This window comes from Petaurus breviceps, unplaced genomic scaffold, assembly GCF_028583685.1.
Source record: "Petaurus breviceps papuanus isolate PSGF00001 unplaced genomic scaffold, PetGlider_PUasm1.0 91809, whole genome shotgun sequence".
NCBI classification, from domain to species: domain Eukaryota; kingdom Metazoa; phylum Chordata; class Mammalia; order Diprotodontia; family Petauridae; genus Petaurus; species Petaurus breviceps.
In genome coordinates this window covers 11,056-26,752 of record NW_027187422.1, presented here as the reverse complement: position 1 = coordinate 26,752, position 15,697 = coordinate 11,056, and the positions used below count along the sequence as shown (strand labels likewise).

At 36.9% G+C, this 15,697-nt stretch overlaps 1 long non-coding RNA gene across 2 annotated transcripts; it reads left to right on the top strand.

Annotated features, from left to right (window-relative positions):
• Nucleotides 1–4,030: 4,030 nt before the first annotated feature.
• Nucleotides 4,031–15,302, top strand: LOC138155628 (uncharacterized). Of its 2 annotated transcripts, none has more exons than XR_011166911.1 (3): nucleotides 4,031–4,266; nucleotides 4,447–4,600; nucleotides 15,010–15,302. It is a non-coding gene; the product is annotated as an uncharacterized lncRNA (long non-coding RNA). The 2 variants fall into 2 exon arrangements; XR_011166912.1 differs by lacking the exon at nucleotides 15,010–15,302 and adding an exon at nucleotides 7,940–8,357.
• Nucleotides 15,303–15,697: the final 395 nt, after the last annotated feature.

The following is a 15,697-nucleotide window of genomic DNA, read 5'->3' as shown; positions in this document are numbered from 1 at the left end:
ACACACCGTCTATGTATATCCCCTTTAAATGTCATGATAATTATACAATTCTCCTTATTGTCAGGGATCACACTGCCATATAGGAATGCAAACAGTTTGCTTTTATTGAATAACATGATTTGTGTGTGTTTGTGTGTATGTGCTTTCCCTGTTTATGTCTATTTTGAGTCTTGTATTTGGAGATCTAATTTTCCATTGAGCCCAGCTTTTCATCATGAAGGTCTGGACATCCTTTATTTCATTAAATGACCATTTCCCTGCCTGAAAGATTATGCTCAGTTTTGGTTGATAGTTGATCCTTGGTTGTAGTCCAAGCTCTTTGCCTGACAATATATCTTATTCCAATTCCTCTGACCTTTTAGTATAGAAGCTTCCCGGTCCTGTGTGATCCTGACTGTATGTAGTTCTGCAATATTTGCATTGTTTCTTTCTTGCTACTTGCAAAATTTTCTCCTCAACCTGATAATTTTGGGATTTGACTCCAATATTCCTTGGGGTTTTCAATTTGTCATCTCTATCAGGAGGTGCTTGATGGATTCTCTTGATAACTATTTTACTCTCTGGTTTTAGAACTTCAGGGCAGTTTTCCTTAATGATTTCTTGAAAATGTTATACAGGTTTTTTTTTTTTTTAATCATGGCTTTCTGGTAGACCAATAATTCTTAGATTATCTGTTCTGGCTCTGTTTTTCAGGCCAATTGTTTATACAAGGAGATATTTTACATTTTTTTCTATTTTTTTTCATTCTTTTGATTTTGCTTGACTGATTCTTGATGTCTCATAGAGTCATTAGCTTCAATTTGACTCATTCTAATTTTTAGTGAATTGTCTTTCTTGGTTAATTTTTGAAGCCGCTTATCCATTTGTTCAGATTTTGCTTTCAAGGAGCTATTTTCTCCAGTTAGATTCTGAACCTTCTTTCTCATTTCAGAGATTTTACTTTTTAAGGTGTTGTTTTCTTTTGTGAATTTTTTTTCCATTTTGACAATTGTATATTTAAAATAATTGGTCAATTTATCTTCTACCTCTCTAATTTGGCTTTTAAAATACTTCTTGAACTCTTCCAAAAATGCTTCTGGCTTGAGACCAATAACAGTGAAAAGTGAAAACTCCTTCATGGGAGAGACAAAGAGAGTTTTGAGGTTCAGGTCTCTTTATTCTACTTTATCCTGCTCCTGCCCTCGATTCCAGCAATGTTTAGTTGTTTTCCAGGATACCCTCAACCTTATATTGATAAGACTATTTTCCCTCAAACACGTGTGAACCACTTCATTTTATTAGTATTATTATTTTTTTTTCTATCCAGTATTCTTAGATCCCTTCCCTTCTTGTCTTTTGGGGTTTCAGATTGTGTATAGGGTCAATGCTGTTCTCTTCTGAATTTGGTTCTTCTTGCTCACTAGAATAGGACTGAATAATCTTTGTTTTTGTTTTTATAATTTGCCTTTTCCCCTTGTGATCACCTATTTCCTGACTTTGGACTGGATCACTGCTTCTGGGACACACAGGGCTCTTACCCACCCTCCTTATACTGGGTGCTAGGGGCTTGGTTATTGGCTTTGCATGCTGTGGCCTCTGAGTGCCTAGACTAAGGCCAAGGCCAGGACTTTCAGCATTTCCTGGGGTTACACTGAAGCTAACAGTGTTAAGTGTGGGTGAAGGGGGCTCTGGCTGCTTCAGGATTCTGCCTTCATGACCCTGGCTAGAGCTCAGGCTCTCTCAGCCACCAGTGGTTGGGGCCATGTTGGAATCTGCAGATTTCCCTGGTTGTACAGAAGCAGACTAGGGTTCTGGTGTTAGTGCTTGCTGACTCTACCCCCATGGGGTTCAGGATTTACTACTGGTCTGCTGAGATGAGACTGGGTGGTACACTTCCCTCCCTGCCCTTTAGCCTCAGCACAGAAACAGCCACACTCCATTCAGGACTCCTAAGCCTGCTGTTGCTTCCACTATTTCAGGATTTTACCCTGAGGAAATATTCTCTGGGTTTTCATGGTCAGAGTGGGGTGGGGAGCAGCTATGGTTTACTCTGCAATCTAGATTCATGGAAGTTCAGGTATGTGATTTTCTGATAGCCCCAGGAGTATCTGCTGCCATCACCACAGTCCCTGTACTTGTCTCTTACCCAGCTCTGATAAACTGCTGTCCTGTGGTGACAGGTTTGGGAATTACCCCTGCAGTGGGTGAGTCAGTTCACCCAGGCTTGTTCCAGCTCTACATGGTTGAGTCTGTGTGGGTGCAGGCCCCCCTCTACCAGCTCTGTGCTCCCCCTTCCTTGCACAAAAAAAAATTCTACCCATTTGCATTTTCCTTGGGCTGAAAACCTGGCACATTTTGTCTCTCAATGTACTCTGCCACTCTAAATTCTGCTCAGATTCACTCTTTAGAGATTATTGGAGGAATTCATGGGAAAGTTCAGCTGAATTCCAGCTTTCACTGTGTCATTGGCTCTGTCCCCTCATTATTTCTTTAAAGAACACTTTGTGTAACTCTCCTAGTCTGAATCTGTGCTGTCTTGGGAATCCATAGTGTCCCCTGACTCAGTGTCAATTTAATTTTCTTTACCTTGAAATATATAATAAAATATTTGGATTCACTTCAATGATCAGGAAAATCATCTTCGCTTCTCTTTCTAATGTTTTGTCATAGATTTCCTTCTTACTAAGATTACTAGTATATTAGTATTAATAATGCATTCCTGTATTGCTCCCTTGCTATGCCCTTCCCCTCTAATGGGAGATCCTGTGAGACCTGGACCTCAAAACTGTCTTTGTCTCCTCCCATGCAGGAGTTTTCACTTTTCACTGTTACTGATAAAAGTCAATCTTTATATTTTATAGCTTCCTTCTACTCCATTAAGCTGCCCAATAATGGAAGTATGTTCAGGCGATATGAGTAATCCATGCTTGAGTTAGGCCAAGTGTAATAAGTGATAAGAAAAGAAGGTAAGGTATCTAAGAATAGTAGATAGCAAAAAAAAAGTGAAATGGTTCACAAGTGTTTGAGGGGAAATAGGCTTACCAATATAAGGTTGAAGGTAGCCTGGAAAATAACTAAAAATTAGGGGAATAGAGGATAAAGAAGGATAAAGTAGAATAAAGAACAAGGTTTCTTTGTTTTTTAAAGAACAAGTTTATTTTTTTAATCCATAAGATATAGGGGAAGATAAGATGATAAAAGATGATTAGAGAAAGGTCTTTGAGAATTCATCAACATGGAAGTTGAACAATAGCAGGTGACAGCCAGTATGACCATCTCTTTGTGTATCTGACCTGGAGTAAAGGAATAAATCAAGCAAATTGAGTGGTTTAAGACACTCACAAGTGAGCATTTGAAAGACTTTTAAAATATCTGGTGAATTTCCACATGAAGTGGGGAAACACTGGCTAAGGGATCATACCTGTGAGGACTAACTTCTGGAAAAGGTTTGCTTTGGCAATATGGTGATTAGTAGATAAGGGCAATCTCAGTTGGAACTGGTAGAAGATTTGAATATTTTGAACCTCAGAGGAAGAGAATTGCTGAGTTAGGGGAATGTTAGGGGAAATCGAGAAGTAGCAAAAGGGAGCAAGGGATATTCCAACTCCCTAATCATTGTAAAATTAGTGGACAAACAAAAATATTTAGCCAGTGCAGAGATTTAGATGGTTGGGAAAGTGTTCTAGGTCTATGGCTTATGCAAACCCCTTAGTGGGTCCCCATACTGATGAGTTATTCTCTGGGAACCAATCCCCCCTCCCCAACTCAGACTGAATCTTCCCCTTTGATGAGGCATTTGCCTGAGGCCACAAGCCTTTCATTATAGGGAGGCACAAATCTTTGTTACTAGCCTAGCCCTCCTTTGTCCAGCTAGCACCCACCCTTAATCCTCCCAGAATATCTGTACACCCTTAAACTAGCCTAGCCTCCCATTGTGTCATCTCCAGGTAGCTGTAATGGCAATGGTATTTGAAGATCTTCCATGACCCTTGAACTTACTGAAGTATCAGGAAAGGGTGGGGTAGGAAGGAGCCAGAGCCAAATAGGAGCCTGGGCTGTAGCCAGGGAAGTGACTGGAAGTGGTGCTGACAGTGACAGTGGCACAAAATTCTTTATTTGAGCAGCCAGAGCTTGTGCTAAGGACTCTTGCTGAGGACTGTTGGGGATGGGAACTGCAGGCGCTGGAGCTGCAGGAAGTGAGCTGTGTGGAGCCTGAGAAGTTACTGTCAGTGAGGAGATGAGGATCTTTACCTGAAGCAGCCTGTTTTGTTTAGAAGGTTTGAGAATGTGGGTGTTTACTGCATTAACTATGTGCGCCAACTGCATGGCTACTGTAATGACTTTGGATTTCTGGTTTTAGGACTGTTTTCTGGTATTTGAATAATTGTTCTAGCTATGTCCACCATGTAGAGAGCCTGTTACATTTTGTGATTAATTACTATATCAACATATTTATAATTATCGTAGGCATTGTGAATACTGCATTGTTGATACAGAAGCCTCCAGCTACTTCCCATCCTTAATCTCTCATTACTGCAGTCTGACCTAATTGTACTCCTCCTGAAGATCCTTCCCAAACTCCTCCTCCAGACCACCCCTACATTCCTCCCACAACCTTTCTGTAAGTAAGACCCTATCTTGCCTCTGTGAAAAAAGAGAACTCCAAGAATTATCTAGCACAGACTCACTCTGTGTCAGATGATTCTGGCCCATTTATCCAATGCAAGAGTCACAGATACCAAGGCTCCTTGGGAGTCTACTTATTATGGTAAAACTTTAATAAACTTTGCTTTTCTTTGGCTGAGAGAAGACTTGAGTTGAATCCACTCAGCAGGACGAGGAATGTTCATTTTGGGGGGTATTGAGCACCTGTAACCCTAGACCTCAACAGTACTATCACTTGGCATCAATTAATCTGGTAGAGTTATTTGGCTTTCTGAAAAAGGCATTTATTTATGTGGCAGAATAAGACCAATGAGGACAAAATGTCACTCCCCCAAATGACTTTAACAAGCCTTCTTCCTAGTACTGATCAATATCTATTGCTCATATTACTGCAAATATATTTTCTACTGGTCACTGGGTGGTTGTTATTGTGCATAATTGAAATTTTGTTTGTTTGTGTTGGAGTAAGGATTCAAGGCAAGATTCTTTATATATTTTACATTATTTTGAACCCAGACACACCACGCAGAAGAATGACAGCATTTCCATGTGCCTAATAGAAAATAATATTATTTATGTCTGTGACTTTCCAGTTCTTCATTCTGCTCCCTTACATATTTACACATGCACACATATACTGTCTTCAGCGTTTTACTTTGAAAACTGTCCTCTTGAATGTTCTTCCTTCTCAATTTTGTTCTACTGTCTTCTCTGTACTTTTTAAAAATGTATGAATTCCCACACATTTTTGGTATTGTTATTATTATTCACCTTGCCATTATCCCACTGCCCCCATTAAAAAAAAAAGGAATCTTGTACTAAATAAGCAAAGTAATATGAAATCAGAAGATAGTCATATACATTATTCATACATATATGTACATATACACATACGCACTTCTATGTACATGCACATGTACATATATCCACAGACATACATTCATATGAACAAATGAGTGTATGCATGTGCTTATACAGATATACACACTTGCATATATATAAGTGTGTGTTTGGACTTTGTATCCATTACTCTCAGTGAAGAGTTGGGTACCATGCTACATCAGAGGTCCTCTGCAGTAATGATTTCTCCTTCCATTGTTCAGAGTTCTAAAGGATTTCAAAATAATTTTCTTTGCAATTTTACAATACGTTCATTTTTTCCCAGTTCTTTTTCCTTTACTACATATCAGTTCATATTTCCTAAGATTTACTGAGATCATTTAATTTGCATTTTCCTATTTTGCACTATCATTCCTTTATTTTCATTTCCAAAATTGATTCAGCCATTCCTCATTTCTCTAAGGACAATCTAGGACACATCCTTAGACTTTTTCCCTATTCTCTTTTCCCCTTTTTTAATAATTCTTCATAATTAGGAAGTTAGGTTTGCCATTTAATATCCCCCCCTTCTCATCTTAACCAACTCCCCCATAATCCATGTTCATTTCACAACTGAATCACATGTATATGAAGATTAAATATATATATGCATCAAATATCAAAAAATAAAAATTTAAATGAGTTACAGGGGGAAATAAATACTAAAACTATCATAGAGGAGACTTCAACTTTCCCCTCTCAGAGCTAGATAAACCTTACAGAAAATGAAGTAAGAATTTGAGAAGATGAGTAGAATTTTTAAAGAGTTAGATATGATAGGCCTCTAGAAAAAAATGAAGGGGGCCAGAAAAGAAAATACGTTTTTTTTCATCAGCAGTATGTGACACCCACACAAAAAAATGTCTATGTATTAGTGCATAAAAATCTTTCAATCAAGTGCAGAAAATCAGAAATATTAAATTCATCCTTCTTAGACCATAAGGCAATAAATATTACCTTCAATCATGGGCCATGGAAATAGTAATTAATTAGAAACTAAATATTCTAACCCTAAAGAATGAGTAGGTAAAAGAACAAATCATAGAAAGAATCAATAATTTAATAAGAAGGAATGGCAATGAGCAGAGGATTCTGGTTGGCAGAGTAGGTCAGAAAATTCCAAGCTCTCAAGATCTTCTCCCACAAAAGGATTAAATTAGCACCTTAGGATGAACAAAGAGTGGGTGGAGATAAACAAGAACAGTGGCATAACCCAGGTCCTCCCGGGACACTTTGAGTATATCAGAAAGAAAGATCCCAGGACTAGGTTTGTCCAGGTGAAGAGTTAACACCTCCAGTCTATTTTATTTTAACCCCAAGTGGATAGCCTCTTATCAAGTAGCAAGCCCTGGAGTTAGTTGTTTGAGATGCTGCCACTGCCCCAGCCTCCAGAACTTTTACCTCCGGGATAATGAGGGGAGTTGGGCATTTGATCCCAGGAAGTTCTAGGGAACTTCTGCTGACCAGGATCACCAGACCCAGCTGTACTGCAAAGAGGGGCAGGGGTGAGAAAGAAACAGCATAGGCCCAACTGGTGAGTGCAGAAGCAGTGGGGCAGAAAGTCTCTGGCTGTGGGCACTTACATGAGGCTGGAAGTTTGACTTTTAGGCTAAAGGGAAGAACTGAAGCCCTGGGGCTAGAGGCACCATTCCCCAAACCCCAGTGTTAAAGATAACTACAAATAAGCTATCACCACAAAAAAACCAATGCACAGTCAAAGAAAAAGAATCAAAATATAGAAAACTATTAGGAAACAGAGAGGACTAGGTTCCTCTTCAGAGGAGGAAATTGAAGTAAAGAAACGCCCAAAGAGTAACATTAAATGGTCACCTGCCCAAAAAGAATTTATAGAAGACCTTAAAAAGACTTTAAAAATCAAATGACAGAGATGGAAGAAAAACTAAAAAAGAAAATAAGAATAATCCAAGTCTGAAAGGAAAGTCAGCCAAGTAGAAAAGGAGATCCAGAATCTTAAGGAAGAAAATGACACCTTGAAAATTAGATTTGGGGGAGTGAAGCCAGTAAAATTATAAGAGACCAGGAAATGATTTAATAAAATATGAATAATGAAAAATAGAAGAGAAAGTGAGGCAATTACTGCAATTACAGTAAATTTGTTAAGATACAGGAGTGCTCCCAAAGGTAGTAATTCAGATCTTTAGATCTGGCCTGATCTCAGTGAAAAAGAACTTTCACTGGTGAAGGATAAGATACATGATTCTGTTTTTCTTATCGAAAGAAAGCTTCCTGATCTCTATTCTGGGGCACAGGACCAAAGGGATAAAGAAGAATCTGTTCTCATTGATAATGATATCACTTCTGTTTCTGAAAAGCAGTGAATGTGCCTTCTGAAAACAAAAGAATGAAAGCCGTACTGAAGGCCTACTAATAAATGACGTTACTCTTCATATTCTAGCACTAAATCCCCCAAAGTATGAAGACTGTGCATATGAAAAGAAAAAAAAAAGTAGTTCCTTAAGGATTATTTCCATAAGATACCATATCCAAGAAAAGAGAGAGAGAACTATTGTCATCCCTTCTCTGGTTGTGGAAAATTGATGTTGCGTCATTTTTTGGGAAAAGAAGATATAGATGCGTGAGGAAAAAAAATTCCAAACCTTCTGTGCTTTTTGGCTTTGATATGTCAGAACTGAAAAATATTAAGCACAGATTACACTTCAATTATGAAACACAAAACTTGCCAAAAAAATTTAAGAACTCACTAATACAAAACAATCAAAAGACTAGTTTTTAATTTACTGAAGTTTATTTGGGGGGGGAGGACTACTTAAATTTTCAGTTACGATGCAATGACGTCATGAAGTATAATGGCCTTACTCTGCATCTCTGCATATTTCTGGACACACAGTTTGAATACGTCTCATTTTGTTTTGTGGAAGTCATTCTGTTTTTCTGATGGCCAAATGAAATCTCTTGTATTTTATGCATGCTTGTTTACCCAATAACATTAAGATATTTCAAAACCCCATTATTTTTGTTCTGTTTTGCCCCCATTTTTGCATCCATCCCAATAGTTAGTTTTCTTTTAGTGGAAAATAGTACAGCAAACTTTTTCTTCGAGATAGGAGTACAAGTGGTAAGGAAAAATCCAGGGATCCATGTGGCAAAGTGATGCTAACTTTTGCTAATGTCTCCTTTATAAAATGCTTTTACCATGACTGATTTATAATTTTTCAATTGTGTTGTTTTCTTTTATATTTTATAGAAATAAAAAAAAATCCACTTATGAAATATATGCCCAAATCCCACATTTGGTATGTGGTATGTAGTTGACATATTAAAAGCACAATGATTGCCAAAAATGAAGTGCTCTCCTCTAGATTCTGGAAATACATTTCAGCATAGGATACTTTCCAGGCAGAGATAAGGCAGCATCTTCCTAGTGTTTTTCAATCAGAGAGAAATTTGAAATACCTGAAAAGTTTTCCTTGTCCCCTTAATTTGCTCAGAAACTTCCCAGAAGGGCACAGGGACATTTTTTTCAAGACAAGGAAATAGGAATATAGATGGTTAACCCTTTGGTGGTTGCTAGTTAATATCCGGGTCAGTGTAGTGGTGACATGCTGAGTACATAAGATTTTTGGTGGATCTAACAGAATTAAACTAGGACTAATGGCCAACTATCAGCAGCTGGTATATTAAATTTATCAGAGTAATGGGATTTTGTGGGGAGCCAGAGGCCTGGTTCAGGACTCAGATATTAAATCCTAATAGTGGACTTTAAAAGAAGACCTCTTTGCTACTTTGTAGTTAAGTTAGCTCCTAAGTTCTTTGTTATGGGTTACACTTATAAGGATGTTGTTTGAGTTGTGAGACCAATGGGCTCTTCCCCAAGACTGTAGTTATTTGGCTCCTATGAAATGCTCTCCAGGATGCAGGCTTAGGCTTAGGCCTTGAAGCCAGCTCTCTTGAGAGCATCCTTTGTTATGTGACTGCATATGAAAGGAGTTAACTGACTCTTCCTAAGACTCTCTGGCACCTAGAGAACAAAGCCTTATTAAATTACCTACTCTGTGCTATTTCAAGGATATAACAGACTAAGATAATGATGAGAATACTTGAGTCTTTTTTGTCTCATTGCTCTGTAAAAACCTTGTCCTAAGAATCAATAAAGGGAGTTCATGGTTCTTCCATGAACTACCCACATGGCCTGATCATTTCACATCCACATCTCTGACCATACACTTAGTAGCCCATGACAGGATTTCCTTCATATTGAAAACATGGAAGGATACAACTGCTTGGTTTAGTATGTCATTGTGCTGATGTTTAACTGTATGGTCTTTATTCTGGTATACTCTGGCTATAAATGGAGATCTTTGGATATCAGATAGAATCTTTGACAAATCTAAAATACCTTAAATGAGCTGGATCCAGTAACACAGTGATGGGGGGTGGCAATAGGTTATACAGGAACTTTGATCCTTGTCAAAGACCAGAATGCCTGCGATTCAGTCTGGAAAAGAATTCAGTAGGCCCAAGCCGACTTGGAGTCAGAATTGTAAAAGTTTATTGTTACACTTTACAGTGGGCAAGGGTCCTTAGGGGACCTTCAAGTTTAGCTACACTGTACAGCCGGCAAGCATTCTTAGAGAACCTGCAAACTTAAAGAAGACATAGGTATAGTTTTTAAGGAGTTGAGGCAATTAATCAGATGTCAATTATGCTAACTAGGTAAGTAAGGGTGGGATTAGGAAGGAGTTAAGGAGTGGTCAGTGCTTAAAGGAACATGCACTTTTAATGTCAACTGCACAGGCGTATTGCCCATAATTCACTGGGAAATAGCCCAAGAGGGGGCTACCTGGAGGTGTGGTTTTGGGCCTGAAACATCACTTAGTCAGCTTTCCGTCAAGGGCTGACTGAGAAGTGCCTGGTCTGCCCCCATCAGTGTCATGTTTGACAAGATGGATGTTGGGAACCAAGGCTAAGGGAGACTGAGAATGTGGATAATTGGCTAAGGAGTTAACCTATAGTTAGTGAATTGAAGGATTCACAGGGGCAGCTGACCACTTACTAAGGGGAGATAACATTTGCCTGACCTAAAATGTTTATAGATGGTGTAGTGAAGGATTCATAGGTGTAGCTTGCTATTGTTCCAAGCAGAAATAAACAGTTCATGAGTTGTTGCTGGGCAGAGTGAGGGCAGGGGAAGGGGCAGAGTTAATGCTCTGAGGTTGGGAAGGGGGAAATGTGATTTTACAGACTGGTTTTACAAATTGATTTTACAAACTGATGTTAAAAATTGATATTACACATTGAGTTTATGAATTGATTTTATAGACATAGATCCCAAGCACCCCATCAAGAGTGTCCAGTCTAGTCTTTAAGTCTGTTGTATTGTTCCAAATCTGGGGGGAAGTAGGGGGTTGGTGGGGAAGAAAACAGATATTTTGTTTCTTGTCACTCTTTACTTAAGGGATAAATCTTGTAACCCATGTGATGGAAAAATTGGGATGCTCTATGGGGAGCTTAGGTCCTATTCTTCAGTGGAACTTTCTAAATATTTTTGGGGACAATATTGCATGCAACTGTTATACTGCATCGTTTGAAGCAATTGTGTCATTGGATTGTGATTCTTAATATACTCTCTTATTGTAAGCTTCAAAGAAAAACAACTTCTGAACTTTTCCCATTTATGTTTTTAATAAGTTGTTTTCAAAATGTCTATTTTGAATTAAAGCTCCATATTTTCTTTTGAAAAAAAAATTAGTTCAAAACAGAAATAAGAATTACAAAGGCAGTATTTATGGCCCACACATCAAAATAGAAAAGGAAATTCACAAACCTGGGTCACACTCTCCCATTCATGCAAACAGTGTCTTCAGGGTAGAGTGGATATATATAAAAATCTATCAGGAAGGAATAAAGGGGGGGTAGGTCTCATAAATGGCACATGCTTAAGGCAATCTATGATTCTGGGTGACAATGAGAAGACCTGGATAAGGTTTCTTGCAGAAGGTGAGTGAAGGAAGTCAGGAAACTCAGGAGGTGTAGAGATAAGGAGAATATTCCAGGTATGGGAACAGCCAGTAGGAATGAAAAGTCAGACGATGCAATGTCTGGTTCAAGGAACAACAAAGGAGCCAATACCACCTATGTGAGGTTGAATAAAATATAAGACTATAGAGATCAGAAGGCACTAAATTAAAAAGGACTTTTAAAGTCAAAAGGAGGATTTTATATTTGATCCTTGAAGCAATAGGCAGTCACTGGGGTTTATTTAAAAAGAAACTGATGTAATCAGGCCTGCACTTCAGAATGATCATTTTAATAGATGAGCTGATGATGGACTGGAGCAGTGGGAAACATGGGGAAGGGAGGTAAACTGGCATCCCACTTCATTAGTCCAGGAATAAGATGGTAAGGATCCACATCAGGGTGGTCCAGTGTCAGATGAGAGAAGCAGACATTTATGAAGATTACAAAGGAAACGCCCAAAGAACTTGATTGTGGGAGCAGTGAGAGACCGCTCATGTTGCATGGTCTTCTCTTTTTTACCTCATTACTAAGAATTCAATTTCTAGAATTTTTATACCTGCTATTAACCTGATCGGACAAAGGCACTTTTATTCTTGTACTTCTAATGTTTTTAAAATAGAAAAATAAAGTTTTTCAGAAGCGTTTGCCTGCATTTGTTTATAATTAAGCAGTTGTGTTGTTATCTTGGAATTCTGTAGTTTTTCTAATATTGAATGAAAATTGAATTCTAGGGATCACTCTGAACCTCATCACAAGTATAAGTTTTAGTGTATTTGACTAAAAATTTTGTTGATATTTTATCCAGTATTATTCACTGATATTCATTAAGGTCATTGATTTAACAGTTTTCTTTCTCAGTTTCAAGATCAAATTTGTCTCAGTAGGAATTGTATAACATATCATATTTCTGTTTATATAAAAGATTTACTCAAAAAAGAACTTAATGTTTTTGGAAGGTTTGATAGAATACCCATGTAAATCCTTTTGAACCCAGGGTATTTAAGTTATGGATCTCATTTCTGGCTTTATCCACCAATTTTTTAAAAGTATATTTGTTAAAATATATTGAATAATTAAATAAATTAAATAAATAATTAAACTAAATATATTTGTTAATATATTTGGAAACATTGACCCATTGTATTTATTATAATCTGGCTGGCATATAATTATAAAAATATTCTAATACTTTCATTTAATCATTTCATTTTTTGGTAAGTTTTTAAACCATTCTTGACCATGCTTATTTCTGGTCTTCATTCTGTTCTCTTTCCTATATATATTTTCTTTCCTTTCTCTCATTTCCCCCCTAACATATACTTATCAGCTCGCATTTTCCAAACCTCACCCTGGAACCCCCAACTCCAGGTGTGTCAATTTTGGTAGTCTAGGTTTTCGAAGCTATCCCTCTTTTTCTTGTTTGCTCTCACTTTTCTTAGCATATAAATATGTTCAATGGGTTCAGATGGTTCTTTCTATTTCTTCTATTTAATTGTAATTTTATCTTCCTATTTCAGACACTTTAGCTAGCTTGGCTAACAATTTACCAATTTTATTAGTCTTTCCAAAGCCTTTACTTTTCAAAGATTTTTATTTCAGTTATCATTTCTATAGCATTGTTTGTTTCCAGTTTATCTATTTTTTTTAAAGCAATCTGGGTTAAGTAACTTGCTCAAGGTTACATGGCCAATTATTTCTGGGTGTGATGCTAAGTATCTGAGCTTTGATCCCCAGGTCATCCCGACACTGGAGCCGGTGCTTTTACTCGCTGTGCTACCTGGCCGCCCCTAGTTTATCTATATCTTTTCTATTTTTTAAAATGCCTATTTTGTGGTTATTTTGTACTTATTTGTTGGCCTATTTTCAATGAACATTCAGTTAATTAATCTTTCTCTTTCTTATTTGGTTAATATATGTATGTAAACATGTGCTGCTTCTCATACCGACTAAGTTAGCTGCATCCAAGAAACAATGTTATCATCTTTCATATAAAGATTATTTTTCCTATTTGCTCTTTAATCCCTTCATTATTTAGGATTTCACTGTTAGTTCTTTCCTTGGGTCTGTGTTCTTTGTTTGTGGTTTCTGAACTAATTGTATTTGGGTTATTTTTTTTTTCAGTTGTATCTGACTCTTTGTGACACCATTTGGGATTTTGTCAGCAAAGATACTGGAATTTTTTGGCATTTCCTTCTCCAGATCATTTTAAAGATGAATAAACTGAAACAAATGAAGTTAAGTTATTTGCCCATATAACTAATTAGTGTCAGAGGTCAGATTTGAACTCAGGAAAATTAGTCTTCCTTTCTCTAAGCCAAGGAGTTTACCCACTATGCCACCTACTTTCTCTCCTGAATAAATTATTACTTTTAATTTCTGTGGTTTGTAAATGGTTTATTTGATACTTTTGCATTTTACAATTGATTTCAACATCCCTGGAAATTAATATGAGTTCATTTTTAGTAGAAGTTCCATGATATGCATATTCCTTAAATGTAGCATTTGGAAGACATCATAACTATTTTATCTCTAGTTCTTCTACTAGCTTTTTCTTCATTTCTATAATTTCCCCTTTGCTTGACTCTCTTTGTGACTTATGAATGACTGAGAGAAGAATATTGAAATGCCCTATAACTTTTGCATTACTAGATATTTCTGTAGTTCAGTACTTCCTTTATGAATTTAGATGCTGAGGCATTTGAATGAAACAATATTGATATATGTATAGATTTTGTTTCAAAGACTTTCAGCATAATGTACATTCCTTATTTATTCTCTTTTAGTTACTTACTTTGTGTGATACCAAAACTACAGGTCTTATTTTCAGATTTGTTTTAATCATCTGGCATCTTGTTTTAATTCGTATTAATATGTTCATCCCTTTTTCTCTCTGTGTTTTTGTGTATTTCATATGTAAATTATGTGAACAACAAATTGAGGAAATATTGTTATTTTATTCAATTTATCACTTTTTATTGTACTGCTAAGTATACTCACATTTAAAAAACTGACATCTAGGTTTATTTTTTGCTTCATCTCTAATGTTTAGTTTTTTTTTCCCCAGAATTAATTTTTCCCTTTTATGTTGTAAACACAAAACTTGTTCTCTGCTGTTAATTCTGCTTATTCTATTTGAATGAAGGTCTTTTTTTTCCCCCATTGACTCTATGCCTTTCACCTTCAACATCCACCACACTGCTATTTCTTCCTCCTTTCCCTGGTTTTGGAATTTTCTTTATCACTTCCTTTTTCTTTACTGCTCTAAACTAGTTACTTAATTCTTCCCATCATTTTTCCCAGTAAAGCAATTAACTACTATCTTTTTTCCCCCAATTTCTTTTTTTCAGTTTTTAAATGTTATTTTCTTTATATTTTTTCTTTAAAATTATAACTTTCCCCAGTCATGATTCAATAATCTTTTTCTGTCATTTTGGCTTGGTCTTATAACACCATAATACCCCAATTTGGATTGCTTTTCTCTTTTAGTAGTATCCTTGGAATGTTAGTGAATGTTGACAATAATCATCAATAGCCAAGGAGACACTCAAGAAATGAAGCATCCAGATTCTTCGAGGATGCCATCAGAAAAGATATACCATATCTAAGGGGGCCTTTACGAGTAATCTTCAAAGTGGAAAAATGATGTCCTGCAACCAAGAACTGAATTTGTCTTTTTGATACATGGGTTCTCTAATCTTGGCCCTTCTTTCCATTGGGCTTTTTAGTGACAAGAAGGTTTGTCAGAGTAATTTGGGAGAGGAATGCTTTGTGATAATTATTCTTACTCTGCCACCTAAATAAATACATTATCAGAAAGTCAATGAACTCTACCTGATTATTTTATATCAAGTGATAGTATGGGAATGCACAAATGAGGACTCATTAGCAATTGCCCTAGAGTCCAAGGTCTACATTCGCTAGATCTTTTCACGTCCCCTAAACTTTCTTGTAATGTTTAGAAAGTTGGAATGTTCCTTGCTCCCTTTTGCTGCTTCTAGATTCCTTCTACCATGATTGTTCAGAAAATTTCCTCCTCTGAGATTAAACATATCCAAATCTTTCACCCATTCCAATGGTGGTTGCCCTTATCTACTAATTAGCCAAACTAAGCTACCTCAAAGAGGTCTAGTTCTGACAGGCACCATCCCTTCTGCAACATTGCCCCTTAAAATGT